Below are 16053 nucleotides of genomic sequence, written 5' to 3'. Positions count from 1 at the left end.
GTCGATCACTCAGGGTGGTCCCGAGCCGTGAGTCGACGGAATTCGGGTGGTCATCTGAAGTCGAATTGAGCTCCAACGTAGCGCGCGAAGAATTTGGACTTTGATAAGTGTTGGCGCCTTTTTTTTTCATTACTTTCCTCTCTGTATCAAATGTATATTAATGTCATAGAATTAGTAATATCTATAAAGTGTATTTGTTAAAATTTACTGGGTGTGCTGGCTGATGATTGATGTTTGTGATTCATTCGGGCGGCAACCGACCCTGTGGGGAGTGTTGAGGCGGGTGCTGGGCTGGATTTCCCCTAGACATACACGAGCCAATATAACTGAACGTTACATACACAATTAAAAATACTTTATTAAATGTGTCCTTAGCCTCTGCTGCTTCAAGGAGAATGATCCCAAATGCTCTCGTCTTTCAATGCAGCATCTGAGGAGGAAAATGGACAGTTGATATTTCAGACTGATCCAAATGAAGGGTCTCATCTGAAACATCAACTGTTCACTTCCCTCCACAAATATGATTCAAGATTTCAAAACTAGATTAGCTTTATTTGTCATGTTTACTTTGAAACATCGAAACGTATGGTGAAATACATCGTTTGGGTCCAGATGCTAACTAACAGGCTGAGATCCTCCAGCATTCAAAATTCAAAGTAAATTTATTATCAAAGTGCATGTATGTCACCTAATACTAACCTGAAATTCATTACCTTGTGGGCATTCACAACATGCAGAAGAAATACAATAGAATCAATGAAAAAATATACAAAAACTGACAAGCTAATAATTTGTAGAATCCTAGAGGTTATGTTTAGTGATCAGTTCAGTGCTGTGGTGAGTGGAGTTTTCCACACTGCTTTAGGAACCTGACAGCTGAAGGTTAATAACTATTCCTTAACCTGGTGGCGTTGGACCTCCTTCCTGATGATGGTAATGAGAAGAGTATGCCCTGGATGTTAGTCCTTGATGATGGATGCGACTTTCTTGTGGTTGTGCTCTTTATAGACGTGCTCAATGGTGGGCTCGTTGCCGATTGTTCTGTTAGTTTGACTTGTATTTTGAGAGCTGACCAACAACAGGAGACATTATAATTAGTTGTTGCAGTTCTGTCCAAACTCTGAAACTTCATCTTTGAGTTTATGACTGGGGTCCGAGACAGTAAGCATTTGAAATAGTATTTGGTGACTTCAACGAGGCTCACTTGAAGAAATCCTTGTCCAATTACCATCAGTATATAACCTGTAGCACCAGAGATCCCAACACACTAGACCACTGTTACACTTAGTGTCACAACCATGGATTTGGCAGAGCAGCAGATGGGGCAATTGCGCTCGTGGACTCAGTCGGCAGTGTTCCAGCACTCAGAGGAACTGAATTAATATACCATAGTGGTCACAGAACTTTGTAAAATCAGTCGTAGTTGAGTGTGTCCCCACAAAAATCATTAAGAATCTTCCCCAACCAGATGCCTTGGATGAAGCATAAGATCTGCAATCTGCTGGGGGCCAGATCAGTGGTGTTTAGTCTGGCAACCAAGAAGAATACAAGCGGTCCAGGTACGATCTCTAGAAAGCCACCTCACATGTACAGTGACAATTCCGGACCAAACTTGAATCACTGAAGAATGCTCAACAGCTGTGGGAGGGCTTGAATGCCATCACCTCCTACAAAGTGAAACCAAGTGACATAGCTGCCTAAGGAAACGACAATAATCTGCCTCAATGACTACTGTCCACTCCAATTTGCCTACCGTCACAACAGGTCAACAGCAGACGCCATCTCATTGGCTCTTCACTGAACCCTGGAACATCTGAACAACATCCACTTGCATTCACCAGGATGCTCTTCATTGACTACAGATCTACATTCAATACTGTTGGCCAGAAAGAACTACAGTTGATAAATCAGTGAATTCGAATGAATCAGACAGACCAATTGTCTTTGTTCTTGCTATGTGCTTGGGAATGATGGCTGCCAGTTTGTGGAACTGTTTTATATCCTCCATTCTGTGAGCTAAAGTCACTTAGCTTGATCAGTGTTTTAAAGTCGACACAACGATGCTCCAGGCAACCTGCTGGACTAGAGATCTTTTCCAAATGAGAAGTTATTTGTGAGATGTTCTTTAATGTAATATAACTTGAAGGTTTGTGACTGTTGTGGTCTATATCTGCCCGGAGAGATTTGAGCTGGTTGCCAAAGAGAACAAACAGCCAAAAATTACCATCTGTCACTTGCTGGAAGGAGGGCAATAAATGGATGCTGGCTTGGAGCAGAGCCAAAAAGGTAGGCCAATGACACAGAAATGCAACATTTGAATTTGTAAGGAATGAGTATAAAAGCAGAGGTTTTCAGATATAAGACGGCAATGACTCTGTCTGGAGACCCCCCACAGTGGACATGAGGTGTCCCACCGATATAGAGATTCAAAACAGGACTATGAGGAACATGTGGCTAGCGGAGACTCTTTTTTTAACTGGTATTATCTTTTCTATTTTTTTGACTGTTCATGGAAGGTCAGAAAAACTTGGGTGTGCTGACAGGTTTTCAAGTTGTACAAGTTCATGTGTTCTTCTGTTGAGACAATAAAGGTACTTATCAGTAATTACAGATTCTCTCTGCGCCTCCCTGATCATTATTACAAGGGATGATCCTTGCAACAATGCTATCATCCCCTCTAAAATAACCAAAAAGCTGCTTCAAAGCCTGGGCCCCAATACCTCCTTGTGCAATTGGATCCTCAATTTCCTCACTTGCAGACCTCATTCAGTTTGGATTGGCAACATCTCCTCCACAATCACCATCAGTATAGATGCATCACAAGACTGTGTGCTTAGCCCCCTGCTCTACTCGTGACTGTCAGGCTACGCACAACTCCAATGCCATATTTAAGCTTGCTGATAACACCATGGTCACTGGCCGATTCAAACTTGGTGATGAATCAGCAGACAGGTAGCAGACTGAAAATCAGGATGAGTGGTTCCACAACAAAAACCTCTCATGTGAATCAAGGAAAGCAAGACCAAGGAAATTATTCTTGACTTCAGGATCCAGTCTTCATCAGGGGTTCAGAGGTGGAGAGGGCAGCAAATTTAAATTCCTCAGTGTTATCATTTCAGGGATCTGTCTTTGGTCCAGCATGTAAATGCCATGACAAGGTAATCACACAGCACCTGTACTTTCTTAGAAATTTATGAATATTCGGTACATCATCTAAAACTTTGACCAACTTTACCAATGTGCGATGGCGAGTACATTGACTTTTTGGATCACAGCTTGGTAGGGACAGAACAGAAAAGCCTACAAAATAGCCCAGCCCACCACAGTAAAGCTCTCCCTACCATTGAGCACATCTATATGGAGCACTGTTGCTGGAAAGCAGCACCTATCGTCAGGAACCCCCACCATCCAGGCCATGTTCTTTTTTCACTGCTGCCATCAGTGAGGTACAGGATCTTTGCCACCAACAGGTTCAGGAACAGTTATTACCCTCAACCATCAGGCTCTTGAACTTCACTCACCCCATCAATGAAATGTTCCCACAACTTTTGGACTCATTTTCAAGGGATCATCTCAGGTTCTCGATATTTTTATCTATTATTATTATTACTTTTTCCTTTCTTTTTGCACGTACACAGTTGATCATCTTTTGCATATTGGTTGTCTGTCTGTCCTGTTGGGCACTGTCTTTCACTGATTCTATTGTGTTTCTTTTATTTACTGTGAATGCCCACAAGAAAGGGAATCTCAGGGTTATATATGGTGACATATGTACTTCGACGATAAATTTACTCTGAACTTCAATATCAAGTTATTTTTGTGTATTTCCTGACTCACAGACAAAATTGAGTTTTGAATGTCTATAAAATGGAATCGGCTACCCAGGAATTCGACAAAATGTAGTAAATGGTAAAAATTATGGTTTACAGTAATGAAAATTCTAATGCAATTTCCCCAGGACAGAATCAGAATCACTTGTTTTGCATACTGTTTGTCAGTTTTTGTTACTTATAGTGTCATAAATTCTGTTGTAGTTTTTTATTTCCCTATAAATGCCTGCACAAAAATCTCAAGCTAGCATACTGCTTACGTACTTTAAGAATGCATTTATTTTGGACTTTAACAACTCATAAAATTTGTTGTTTTACAGCAGTGGTACAGTGCAATACATAAAAGTAGAAGTATATAAAAATTAATGGTGTAAAAAGTGAGTTAAAAAGTGAGGTAATCAAAAGGCTTTGGCACACACTGAATATTTAGGGAATAAAAACAGCTTCTTTTTCCTAAATGACCACAATACCTTCTGCTCTCAAGGCAGCTTTGCAGGGCATCCAGTCTGGGCCCCTTAATGACTCAAGTCTAACAACTGTTCCTTGCAAGGTTTACAGGCTTGATACAGAACATGCAGTGTAATTAGGAAGGGCATGTCAACCTCGCCAATCTTGTAGTGCAGCCAACACAACAGGCAGCAATTTGCATTAATTGAATCCACGACAAAGCAAGGAAAGCCTTAAATCATAACTCTGTGCAACTTTCATTGCATGGAATTGGTTGCCAGGGACAGCTGTGGAGGCCAACTCATTGAGTATATTTAAAACAGAGGTTGATGGGTTCTTGGTTAGTAAGGGTGCCAAAGGTTATGGGGAGAAGGCAGAAGAATGGGGTCGAGAGGGATAAATAAGCCAGCCATGATGGAATGGCAGAGCAGACTTGATGCCCAATTCAGCCCCTACAAATTATGGAGCTACTAAAATAAATAAGTATTTTCCCACATTGACTTTTAGGATATCCTGCTGCATTTTGCAACCAATTAAGTAGTTTTCAATAACACACACAAGAAGCTGGAGGAACTCAGCAGGTCAGGCAGCATCTATGGAGAGGAAAGAACAGTCGACGTTTCAGGCCAAGACCCCACATCAGGACTGATTTATTGTAATTTGGAAACTTATTAGTCAACTCTAACAACAAGTTTCCAGAACTGGCAATGCAATAATGCCCAGATAAATCAATGGTGGAACAGAGATGCAGTTTGACTGACAATGGAACAAGGCAATGATGTGCTCCACATGCAGGAAGGCTTCTTTTTTTAACAAAACTATACAAGTTTATTTACACAATAAGTACAAAGTACAAGACAGTAAATAAATTCAAATTGAAATATGATTACCACTGTCTATAAAATAGCTAATTCCTTGGGGGTCCACCACTCCTGGAAATGCCCCCCACTATACCCATGGGGACTGCATGCTCCCTCTCCAAGTACAGTCGGGCACAAAAATATCCTTTGAAGAGGGGCAGGCAGTCAACCCTGGTAGAGCCCTCAACTGTCTGCCATCTTGACCCATGAATGGCCACCTTGGCCAGGCCCAGGAGCAAGCCCACCAGTAGATCCCCCTCTCAATCCACCCCCTTCTGAACTGGGTGCCCGTATATACAGGGCTGAAGTGTAACCAGAACGTGAGCAGCCGCCATTTCAGATATTCAGACAGGACTGCAACCTCTCACACTCCATCTAAAGCAAGGTACACCGACTGCTCCCGGCCACAGAATGGACAAGTGGACAGGGTGTCAGTCAACTTGCTTAAAGACCTGTTGCACAGTACAGTCCCATGCAACACCTTCCACCCCAGGTCCCCAATGTATTGGGGAAAGACCCTGCATAAAGAGATATCCACTGGGGCCTCCTCCGCTGCCAGGTGGTAAAACAGACCACCAAGGCGAGTCCAATTGGCAGACGAATGCAAGGAAGTGAAAAGTGTGCGGGAGCAGCCCGTACAAGAAATGCTTTGGAGTGTCACAGAAAGGTACGGTTAGTATCCCTGCGAAACAGCACACTTTGTGCCGGACCCTCTCCCATGTGGTATCCAGTGACCTAGGTCCGACAAGCACTTCTGGCCGATCAGGTAGTGGTGCAGCTGGAACCTCCCCACTTCCGCGAGTCCCCTCGGCAACCACCGTGATAAGATGGGGGAGCCAGTCCCCCTCGCAGCTGGAGCACCGTCCCACACTGGCGCAGGAGTACTCTGTCTGGATGAGACTAGACCCCATACCCTCAACAGCTCTCGGTAAAAGCAAGGCAGTTCCCTGACAGCAGACCAGCTGATGTAATCCGCTGGAAGCTGCATGCCCTCCTTCAGGGAGTGCCTTGGGCAGAGAAAGTGCGTCGCTAGAGCATGCCATCTTGTAGAGTGGTCACTATATGGTCACCTTATCCCTGCAAGGTCCAGAGGTGGAGAGCCACCAGCTGGGTGCTCATGCACACCAATGACTTACCACCCTCCGCGATCGGAAGACTCAAGACCACAGCAGAGACCCAGAAGAAATCCTCCAGCCTCTTCTGGGTCCTGGAGACAAAGGAAGTGGGCAGCAGGACTAAAGTAACCAGTTGGTACCATATCATGGAGGCAACCAGCAGATTATAACGAAGAATAGGAAGCAATAACGCTAACAGATCTCATCCAGTTCCAAAGAACATAACACCATTAGACACCCGAGGAACAGAATTAAGCCATTCCATTCAAAGTCTGCTCCGCCATTCAATCGTGGCTGATTTATATTCCCTCTCAACCCCATTCACCCGCCTACTTCCTTGTAATCTTTGATGCCCTGACTAATCAAGAACCTATCACCCTTCACTTTAAATAGACCCAATGACTTGTCCTCCACAGCCGCCTGCGACAATTAATTCCACAGATTCACCACCCTCTGGTTGTATTCCTCCTCGACTGCATCAGCAGCAGAATCTGCATGCTTTGTCATAGTTGATGCACGTCCCTCTGATTTTGTTCTATTTCCCTGCACACTTTGTTTTCCCTTATTCCTCTTGCCCCCTTTCCCACTTCCCCCTTCCTTTCTGGTCCTGATGCCGGGTCTCAGCTCAAAACGTCAACACCTCATTACTTTCCACAGATGGTGTCTGACTTGCCCAGTTCCTCCAGCATTTTATATTTTACTTCCCATTGCCTTGTAACTTCTGTCCATCACCTAATCCTTCCTCCATCTGATTCCCCACTTACTTCCCTTCATCCCATGGCCCACTGTACTCTCCAAAGGTTCTGATGTTCATTTTATTATTGAAGTGTGTATGCAGAAAACTGAGATTTGTCTTCTCCAGATGGCCAGAAAATACAGAAAACCATAGAAGTAGTTGAAAGAAAGACATCAATCTACCACTCCACCGTTGAGTTGTAATCCCCCAATCCTCATCTCAGAGCTTCTTCTCTTGGTAGCCCGTGCTCCCATTTCTCTCCTGGAGTTTTCTGGGTACAGCAGAGCATTAGGTCACTCAATCAAACCACAGGCTCCAAGTCTCAGGCTCCAACAGTTTCAAAAACAAAATTAAGATAAAAAGAACGAGTAAAAGACATAGAAAAGCTGAAGTGACTGACTATCTGAAAGATGTCGCCCAAGGAATTGTTCAACGGAAGGAGTTGCAATTTTTAGATGAAGCCTAATAACTAGGCCTTGAAATATTCTACTCCCCAAAAGGTCAAAATAAAACCAAATAACGAGGACTAAAACACCCTAACCCAAGAAATGACACCCCTCTCATTATCTTGGTCCATGGGAAGAACGCAATCAGAATCAGATTTATTATCACCGGTATGTGACGTGAAATTTGTTAACTTAGCAGCAGCAGTTCAATGCGATATATAATCTAGCAGAGAGAAAAAAAATAATAATAAAAATAAAAATAATAATAATAATAAACAAGTAAATCAATTACGTTTATTGAATAGATTTTAAAAATGTGCAAAAACAGAAATGCTGTATATCAAAAAAAAGTGAGATAGTGTCCAAAGATTCAATGTCCATTTAGGAATCAGATGGCAGAGGGGAAGAAGCTGTTCCTGAATCGCTGAACGTGTGCCTTCAGGCTTCTGCACCTCCTACCTGATGGTAACAGTGAGAAAAGGGCATAAGACTGGGCCTGATCAATCCTGGCTGGGTCACCTGGGCTAGGGAGTATAGTGATTAAAGACTTGAAACAGCCAAGAACCCAGGTTACATTACTGATGTGTCCCAGTGCCCACCCAGCCAAAGAGCTTCTTCAGTCCTTAGCTTCTTCTAACTATCACCTCCGAGCTGCTCACATCATTCCTTTTTACCCTGCCCCCTCCCTTCCTCCATATCCACCATGTCAGCTCATGCGCCTCTCCCTCAAACTGTCCCTTTATTCTGGCTTCTTCCCACTTCCTTTTCAGTCATGATGAAGGGTCACAGCCCAAAATGGCGACTGTCTATTCCCCGCCATAAATGCTGCCCGACCAGTGGAGTTTCTCCTGCATTTTGTGTGTGTGTTACTCTGAGTTTCCAGCATCTGCAGAATCTCTGGCATTTACTCTCAGAGTTCAACACTCAACAGGAAGGAATTTTCAACTTGAATATTCATTACATGGTTATCTCCTGCTCTTGGGCAATTTTAGCATGAACTGGATGCCACACAGGAGGAATGTTCTAGTAAACTGGAGCACTGTTGAAATAGTTATCTATTGTTAGCAGACAAAAAGGCAATACAATAAACATTCTCATTAACTCAAGAATCTCAGCAACTCCCACATATGAAAGGTCTTTTACATAAAAAAAAACCCCAGGAAACTCAGATGAATGAGGTGTTCACCATGCAGAGCAGCTCAAAAATTGGGTTTTAAAAGACGAACAAGCAGCGGAAAAGTTTACTGTACAGATCACAGCAGGTCGACACATCAACTGTTACTTGTTGTGTCTCCGCACAATTCATCATCATCATCATCATCAGGTGCCGTGCCCAGTTTGAGCTTTGACTGCCATGGCCCACACACTCCTGTTTCGAGTCAAGTGGATCAATTCATTGGTATTCATTCATCACTGGTTGCAGTTTAGAGTCATACCCAGGACTCTCTGCACAACTACATGTCAATTAAATAAAAGTACACACGTGGGAAATAACTTTAACTGGTGTATTCACATGAGACAGAGACACAGAGAGACAGAAAGAGAGAGACAGAACACAATGCACATGTATAGACAACAGATTGATACATAGTGCGGGGGGGGAGGGTCACTACTCTAAAAGAAATAAATCCGTACATTACACTTCCTCCCCTTTTAGATGAGTGCAACATAAAACTGTATATGTACAAGACAGTCAATCTCCCCTTCATAAACCCATATTCCAAAATAAACATGCTTTCAAAATAACGGTCCATGACTAGTTCACGGTTCTAAAGATTCAGCCTTCTGGGTGGCACACTGTTTCTTCCAGGATAGCGCCTCTGGACCTGTGGAGTGGCATCAGGTTTGTTAGGTGTCTTGTCTAAGACAACATTTGAAGTTTCCCGTGTCACGTTGCTGTCAGTGACATCATCACTGAGAGGCAAGTCTGGTGACTGTAATGTGTCCATCTTGTTGGATTCAGTCAACTTGGCTGTGTTCTTCGGTTCAGCATCCAGAATCTGGTCCACATGACATCTCCACATCTGATGACCAACATCTACTGTGTACATCAGTGGTCTTGTTCTTGTAGCTATCCTACTGGGTGTCCACTTGTCTTCTTGGTAATCATGCACTAGGACTTCCTGTCCCATCTCAGAGCTCCTTGCTGCTTCACCTGGCAAATGGCTGAACTGCTTATTCTGTACTTCCCTCCGGAGGTCTGGTTTCACGAGGTCTATGCGAGATCTCAGATTCCTGCTCATGAACAGCATTGCAGGTGTTTGATTTGTCATCACATGAACAGGGCTCCTACACACCTCGTGTTGTAGGGCCTCCTTGAACAGCAATTTAATGGCCTTCTTGAAGATTTGGATAAACCTTTCAGCTAACCCATTTGTTGCTGGGTGGTGAGGAGCTGACTTGAAATGTCTAACGCCATTTTTCTTCATGAACAGCCCAAATTCTTCTGACATGTATTGTAGTCCATTGTTACTCACAATTTGTTTGGTAAGCAGTTTCTGGTGAAGATAGACCTCAGAGCGGATACAGTCTCTGTTGAGGTGGTTGACTTCATTGTTGTAACCTCCGTCCACTTTGAATGAGCATCCACAGCAATCAGAAACATGGAGTCCATGAATGGCCCAGCAAAGTCAATATGCACTCTTTGCCATGGTGACAATGGCTACTCCTACGGGTGTAACTTTTTGGCATCCCAAAGAGCTTTTGGCCAAGTCTTCAATCTGCTCATCTATTCCTGGCCACCACACATAACTCTAGGTGAGACTCTTCATCTTGACTCTACCCAGATGTCCTTCATGCAGATTTTCTAACACACTGGTGTGCAGTTTAGACGGAATCACATCACAAGATCTACACATCAATGTTCTTTGACAGTTGGTCTTGTCTCACTGAGAACTCTGGAAACACATATGGTTATAGGGTTACCGTGAGCTGGCCATTATTGCATGATGATGGCATAGACTTTTGAAAACGTCAGGTCATTTCATGTATCTCTTTGTATTTCTGAATTTGTTACTGGCAATTGGTCCACCAATGTGGTGGAAGGCCTCTGCTGGTCACAGTATGAAGACTTTTCTTATTCAGATGCCAACAGTGGAAGATGTGAAATACTCACTCAGCCTGGCAAGAACTGTACCAAGGTTCTGGAAGTGCTCTTCATCACTCTTGCCAGTCACGATGATGTCATCAAGATAACATTGTGTTCCTGGGGTATCTTGGAGCACCTGGTCCGTTGCTCTTTGCAGCAGCTCCACCAATTTGGCAACGCCAAAGATGAGACGATTATATTGGAACAGTCCCTCGTGAGTGTTGATTGTGAGGAACTTCCTGCTTAACTCCTCAATCTCCATTTGCAGACAGGCTTGCGACAAGTCAATCTTTGAAAACCTCTCCCCACCTGCCAAAGATGTCTTCTATTTGTGGTGGGGATACTGCACAGTGCGCAGGACCGGGTTGATGCTCACCTTGAAATACCCACACGTGAACGGCTCCAGCCTTCCCTTTCTTGATCACTGGGACAATGGGCGTGGCCCAATCACTCCACTCAATCTGGAGAGAATTCCAGATGCCTCCAAGCTCTGCAGCTCAGCATCCACTGGACACACTTTATGGAACCTTGGTGTTTGTTGCTGTTTCATCCAACTCAAGCCTTCGTGCCTTTGAGCTTACCAATTCCCTTGACAAATACCTTCCTATTAGCATTAATCAGCTGTGCCAGTCCCTGGTTAGTGTTGCCATGTGGGCTGCAGTTGATGCTACACTGAGAGATTTGATTGAGTGCCAATTGTGTGTGTGTGTGTGTGTGTGTGTGAGTAAGAGTGAGAGTGAGAGTGAGAGTGAGAGTGAGAGTGAGAGTGAGAGTGAGAGTGAGAGAGAGAGAGAGAGAGAGAGAGAGAGAGATATCCATACATTACATTACTTCTTTGCAGATACAAAGTGGAACAGGTCCTTCTGGCCCAATCCATCTATTTAACACTAGCCTATTCACAGGAGAATTTACAATAACAAATTAACCTACTAACTGGAATTTCTTTGGACTGTGGCAAGAAACCTGTACACCATAGGAAACCCACACACTCACAGGAAGAATGTACAAGCTTTCTTACAGAAGGCGCTAGGATTGAACTCCAACACCCTGATGGGAAACAGTGTCGTGCTCACACTTACACGACCATGGTTTATTCATTTCCACAGATTCTGGTGACCTGCTGAGCTCCCTCGCCATTTTGTGTGTATTGCTCTGGATTTCCAGCATCTGCAAAATCTCTTGTGTTTATTGTGCAGCTGGCATCTCTCCAGTAGCCTCTACTCTTATGCTTTCAAACCTGGCCTCAGGACCTCCCAAAGCATTTCAAACCATAAATTATATTTTCACCATGGTAAAGTGGATAAGGAAATGACCAATTTGAACACAAGCAGCTCCAGAAATATTCTCACACAAAAAAAAGACTTCCAGATTGTCAGAAATATTAAAAAATTATGTTGGAGGTATCAGGCAGCATCTATAGAGACAAGACTTCATGTCAGTGGCCTTCTCTCAGGATTCTATACCTGAAGCAAGATCAGCTATTTGAAACAATAACTGCTTCTCATTTCATATAACCTACTGAGTGCCCTTAGCATTTATTTCACAAAAGAGAAACCAAGGCTTCTCGAGTTAAATGAAAAGTCATAAAACAAAGGCAGGTCAATGGCAGGATTCTTAGCAGTGTGGAGGAAGAGGGATGTGGGGGTGCACCACTATAGATCCCTCAAACTCACTTCACACGCTGATGTGGTGTGTTGGCCCTCATCACTCACAAGATTGACTTCAAAAACTATGAGATAACGTTGCAAATCTACAAAACGCTGGTTAAACCACATTTGGAACATTGTGTTCAGTGGAAGCTTTTGAGATGGCGCAGAGGAGATTTATGAGGATGCTGCCTGGGTTAGACAGCAGGTATCAAGATAGGTTGAGTGAGTATGGGCTTTTCTTTCTGGAGCAAAGGAGGAAGAGAGGTGATTTGACAGGGCTGTACAAGACGATGAGAGGAATGGAGTGAGTGAACAGCCTGAGTCCCTTTCCCAGGGTGAAAACAGCTAAAGTGAGGGGGCATAATTTTAAGGCGACTGGAGGAAAGTATAAGGGATGATGTCAGAGTTAACTTTTTTTTTAAAACACCAAGTGTGGTGGGTGCATGGAACGTCCAGCCAGGGAAGGTGCTGGGAGTTGGTGCTGGTACGTTCAGAACTCTACAACTCATGTACTCAATATTATTTAAAAACGCAAACAACAGGAATTCTACAGATGCTGGAAATTCAAGCAACACACATAAAAGTTGCTGGTGAACGCAGCAGGCCCGGCAGCATCTCTAGGAAGAGGTGCAGTCGACGTTTCAGGCCGAGACCCTTCGTCAGGACTAACTAAAGGAAGAGTGAGTAAGGGATTTGAAAGTTGGAGGAGGAGGGGGAGATCCAAAATGATAGGAGAAGACAGGAGGGGGAGGGATGGAGCCAAGAGCTGGACAGAGAAGTCGACGTTCATGCCATCAGGTTGGAGGCTATCCAGACGGAATATAAGGTGTTGCTCCTCCAACCTGAGTGTGGTACCCAGACGGAATATAAGGTGTTGTTCCTACCCAGACGGAATATAAGGTGTTGTTCCTACCCAGACGGAATACAAGGTGTTGTTCCAGGATCTCCCAGTGGCCACACATTTTAATTCCACATCCCATTCCCATTCTGACATGTCTATCCACAGCCTCCTCTACTGTAAAGATGAAGCCACACTCATGTTGGAGGAACAACACCTTATATTCCGTCTGGGTAGCCTCCAACCTGATGGCATGAACATCGACTTCTCTAACTTCCGCTAATGCCTCACCTCCCCCTCGTACCCCATCTGTTACTTATTTTTATACACACATTCTTTCTCTCACTCTCCTTTATCTCCCTCTGTAGTTCTGAATATACCCCTTGCCCATCCTCTGGGTCCCCCCCTGTCTTTCTTCCCAGACCTCCTGTCCCATGATCCTCTCGTATCCCTTTTGCCTATCACCTGTCCAGCTCTTGGCTCCATCCCTCCCCCTCCTGTCTTCTCCTATCATTTTGGATCTCCCCCTCCAACTTTCAAATCCCTTACTCACTCTTCCTTCAGTTAGTCCTGACGAAGGGTCTCGGCCTGAAACGTCGACTGCACCTCTTCCTAGAGATGCTGTCTGGCCTGCTGCGTTCACCAGCAACTTTAATGTGTGTTGTCTCAATATTATTTATTTATTTATTATTTTGTACTGCACAGTTTGTCATCTTTGTAGTTTTTCATTGATCCTATTGCATTTTTTATCTATGAATGCCTGTAAGATAATGAATCTCAGGGGAGTATATGGTGATATCTATGTACTTTGATAAAGAATGTACTTTGAACTTCGGTAGATACAGATAGAGACATTTAAGAGACTCCTAGACAGGCACGAGGATGATAGAAAAAAATGGAGAGCTACGTAGGAGGGAAGGGTCAGGTTGATTGTAGAGTAGGTTTAAAAAGTTAGCATAACATGGTGGCCAGAGGATTTGCACTGTGATGTAATGTTCCATGTTCAAGTGTACTTTTAGACCTTGCTACATGTGGGATTGTGTGCAGAGTGGCACCAGAAGGGACACAAGCCCTGACCCTGCACCGCACCCCCAAAAGGCTCCCAACAAAAGGGGATAACTACCCTCATTTAAGGACTCTTATCTTGTTATTTCATACTCGTTACTTACTGCTATTTATTGTCTGCAGTTGCACAGTTTATTTACAGTTTACAGATCCTGTTTACAAATACTGTTCTATGTATGCCCACAGAAAAAGATTCTCAGAGTTGTATGTAGTGACATGTATTTACTCTGATAATAAATTGTACTTCGAACTTTAAATTTTATGTTAAGGATCCACATGGAAACACAATTGCAAGAGACTAGGCAAATGCTGGAAACAGAGCAACACAGACAAAATGGAAGAGCTCAACAAGCTCAGGCAGTAACTATGGAGAGGAATAAACAGTCGATATTTCAGGCCAAGACCCTTCACCAGGACGGGAACGAAAGGGGCAGAATCCAGAATAAGGTGGGGGACCCGAGTTAGAGCGATTTTTCGGTTTAGCACATTTAGCAAATAACTTTAGCCACCAATCTTCAAACCTGAATACAGATTGTAGATTTAATTTAAAATGCAGCTCTGAATAATAGGTTCCTAAAAGCCTTGAATCACTGACCAGATAACGCTGATTAAAATTAATCTAGATGTCTGCGGTGTGGGTGCGAATCAGGAGATGTGAAGTTTGTGTGTAGTTTCAAAGAAAGCATTGTCGATGCATTGTAAATGTGGAACTGTATTTTGATGTCTAGCACATAAAATAGAGCCCACATTGGAGAAGTGAGACCTGTCTACTGAGAGCATCTTCATGATGCCTGCTGTATCTTGTTTTGTCGAATAAAGAGGCTGCTTCACATTTACCACTACTTTTCTCAAGTGTACAAACTGGCAGATGATAGGTGAGACCATTGTTCTCTGAATATTCTTGTACAGTATGTCCCTCTAAAAGCAGTCAAATTTAAGATTTTACCTATGCCCCTCATTGTGTGCAGTTTGATTATTGCATTTATCTTCAAGAGAACAGACTTCCATTCAAAAAAAAAAGGCTTCATTGCATTCATAGCTGTTCAGGATGTTCCAGGGTGCTATAAAAATGTAATTATGCCTTAGTTAAAATGAATGCTTTTCCACCAGGGTATCACAAATAGCTGGAAGAAATCTCATTCCTATGACTGCTTACTGTACCATATGAGATGGCTGAAACCAGTCCAGACCAGTGTAGTGAGTAAAGGCAATACCTTACACTGATTAGAGTCATACAGCACTACAGCACAGAGACAAGCCCTTCGGCCCATCTAGTCCATGCTGAACTATTATTCTGCCTAGTCCCATTAACCCACACCAGGACCACAGCTCTCCATACTCCTTCCCATCCATATACTTATCCAAAGTTCTCTTAAATACTGCAGTTTAACCACATCCACCACTTTGCTGGCAGCTTATCCCACACTTGCAGCACCCTCTGGTTGAAGTTCCCTCTCATGTTTCCCTTAAACATTTCACCTTTTACCCATAACTTCTAGCTGTCATCTCACCTATCATCAATGGAAAAGGCCTGCTTGCATTTACCCTATTATATCCCTCAATTTTGTATACCTTTGTCAAACCTCCCCTCCTTCTCCAATGCTCCAGGAAATAAAAGTCCTAACTTATCCAATCTTTCGCTGTAACTCAGATCCTCAAGTCCTGGCAACATACTTGTAAGTTTTTTCTGTACTCTTTCAATCTCATTGATTTCTTTCCTATAGGTAGGTAACCAACACTGCACATAATACTCTAAATTAGGCCTCACCAATGTCTTGTACAACTTCAACAGAACATCCCAACTCCTCTACTCAATAAATTGAACTGTATGCCCAAGATCCTTCTGCTTTACCACACACCTCAATGCTCTACCATTCACCGTACAAGCCAGGAATTCCCAACCATTTCTATGCCATGGACCAATACCATTAAGCAAGGGGTCCACAGACCCCAGGTTGGGAACCCATGGTAAGTTTGAC

At 43.4% G+C, this 16053-nt stretch overlaps 1 protein-coding gene across 1 annotated transcript in view; it reads right to left on the bottom strand.

Moving 5' to 3' along the window:
- Positions 1–16053, bottom strand: part of nid1a (nidogen 1a) — a 164409-nt gene that overhangs the window by 106286 nt on the left and 42070 nt on the right.

The sequence above is a fragment of the Mobula hypostoma genome, chromosome 2, assembly GCF_963921235.1.
Source record: "Mobula hypostoma chromosome 2, sMobHyp1.1, whole genome shotgun sequence".
NCBI classification, from domain to species: Eukaryota; Metazoa; Chordata; class Chondrichthyes; order Myliobatiformes; family Myliobatidae; genus Mobula; species Mobula hypostoma.
Note: the sequence above shows the minus strand (reverse complement) of the source record. Positions and strands in the feature narration are given on the sequence as shown.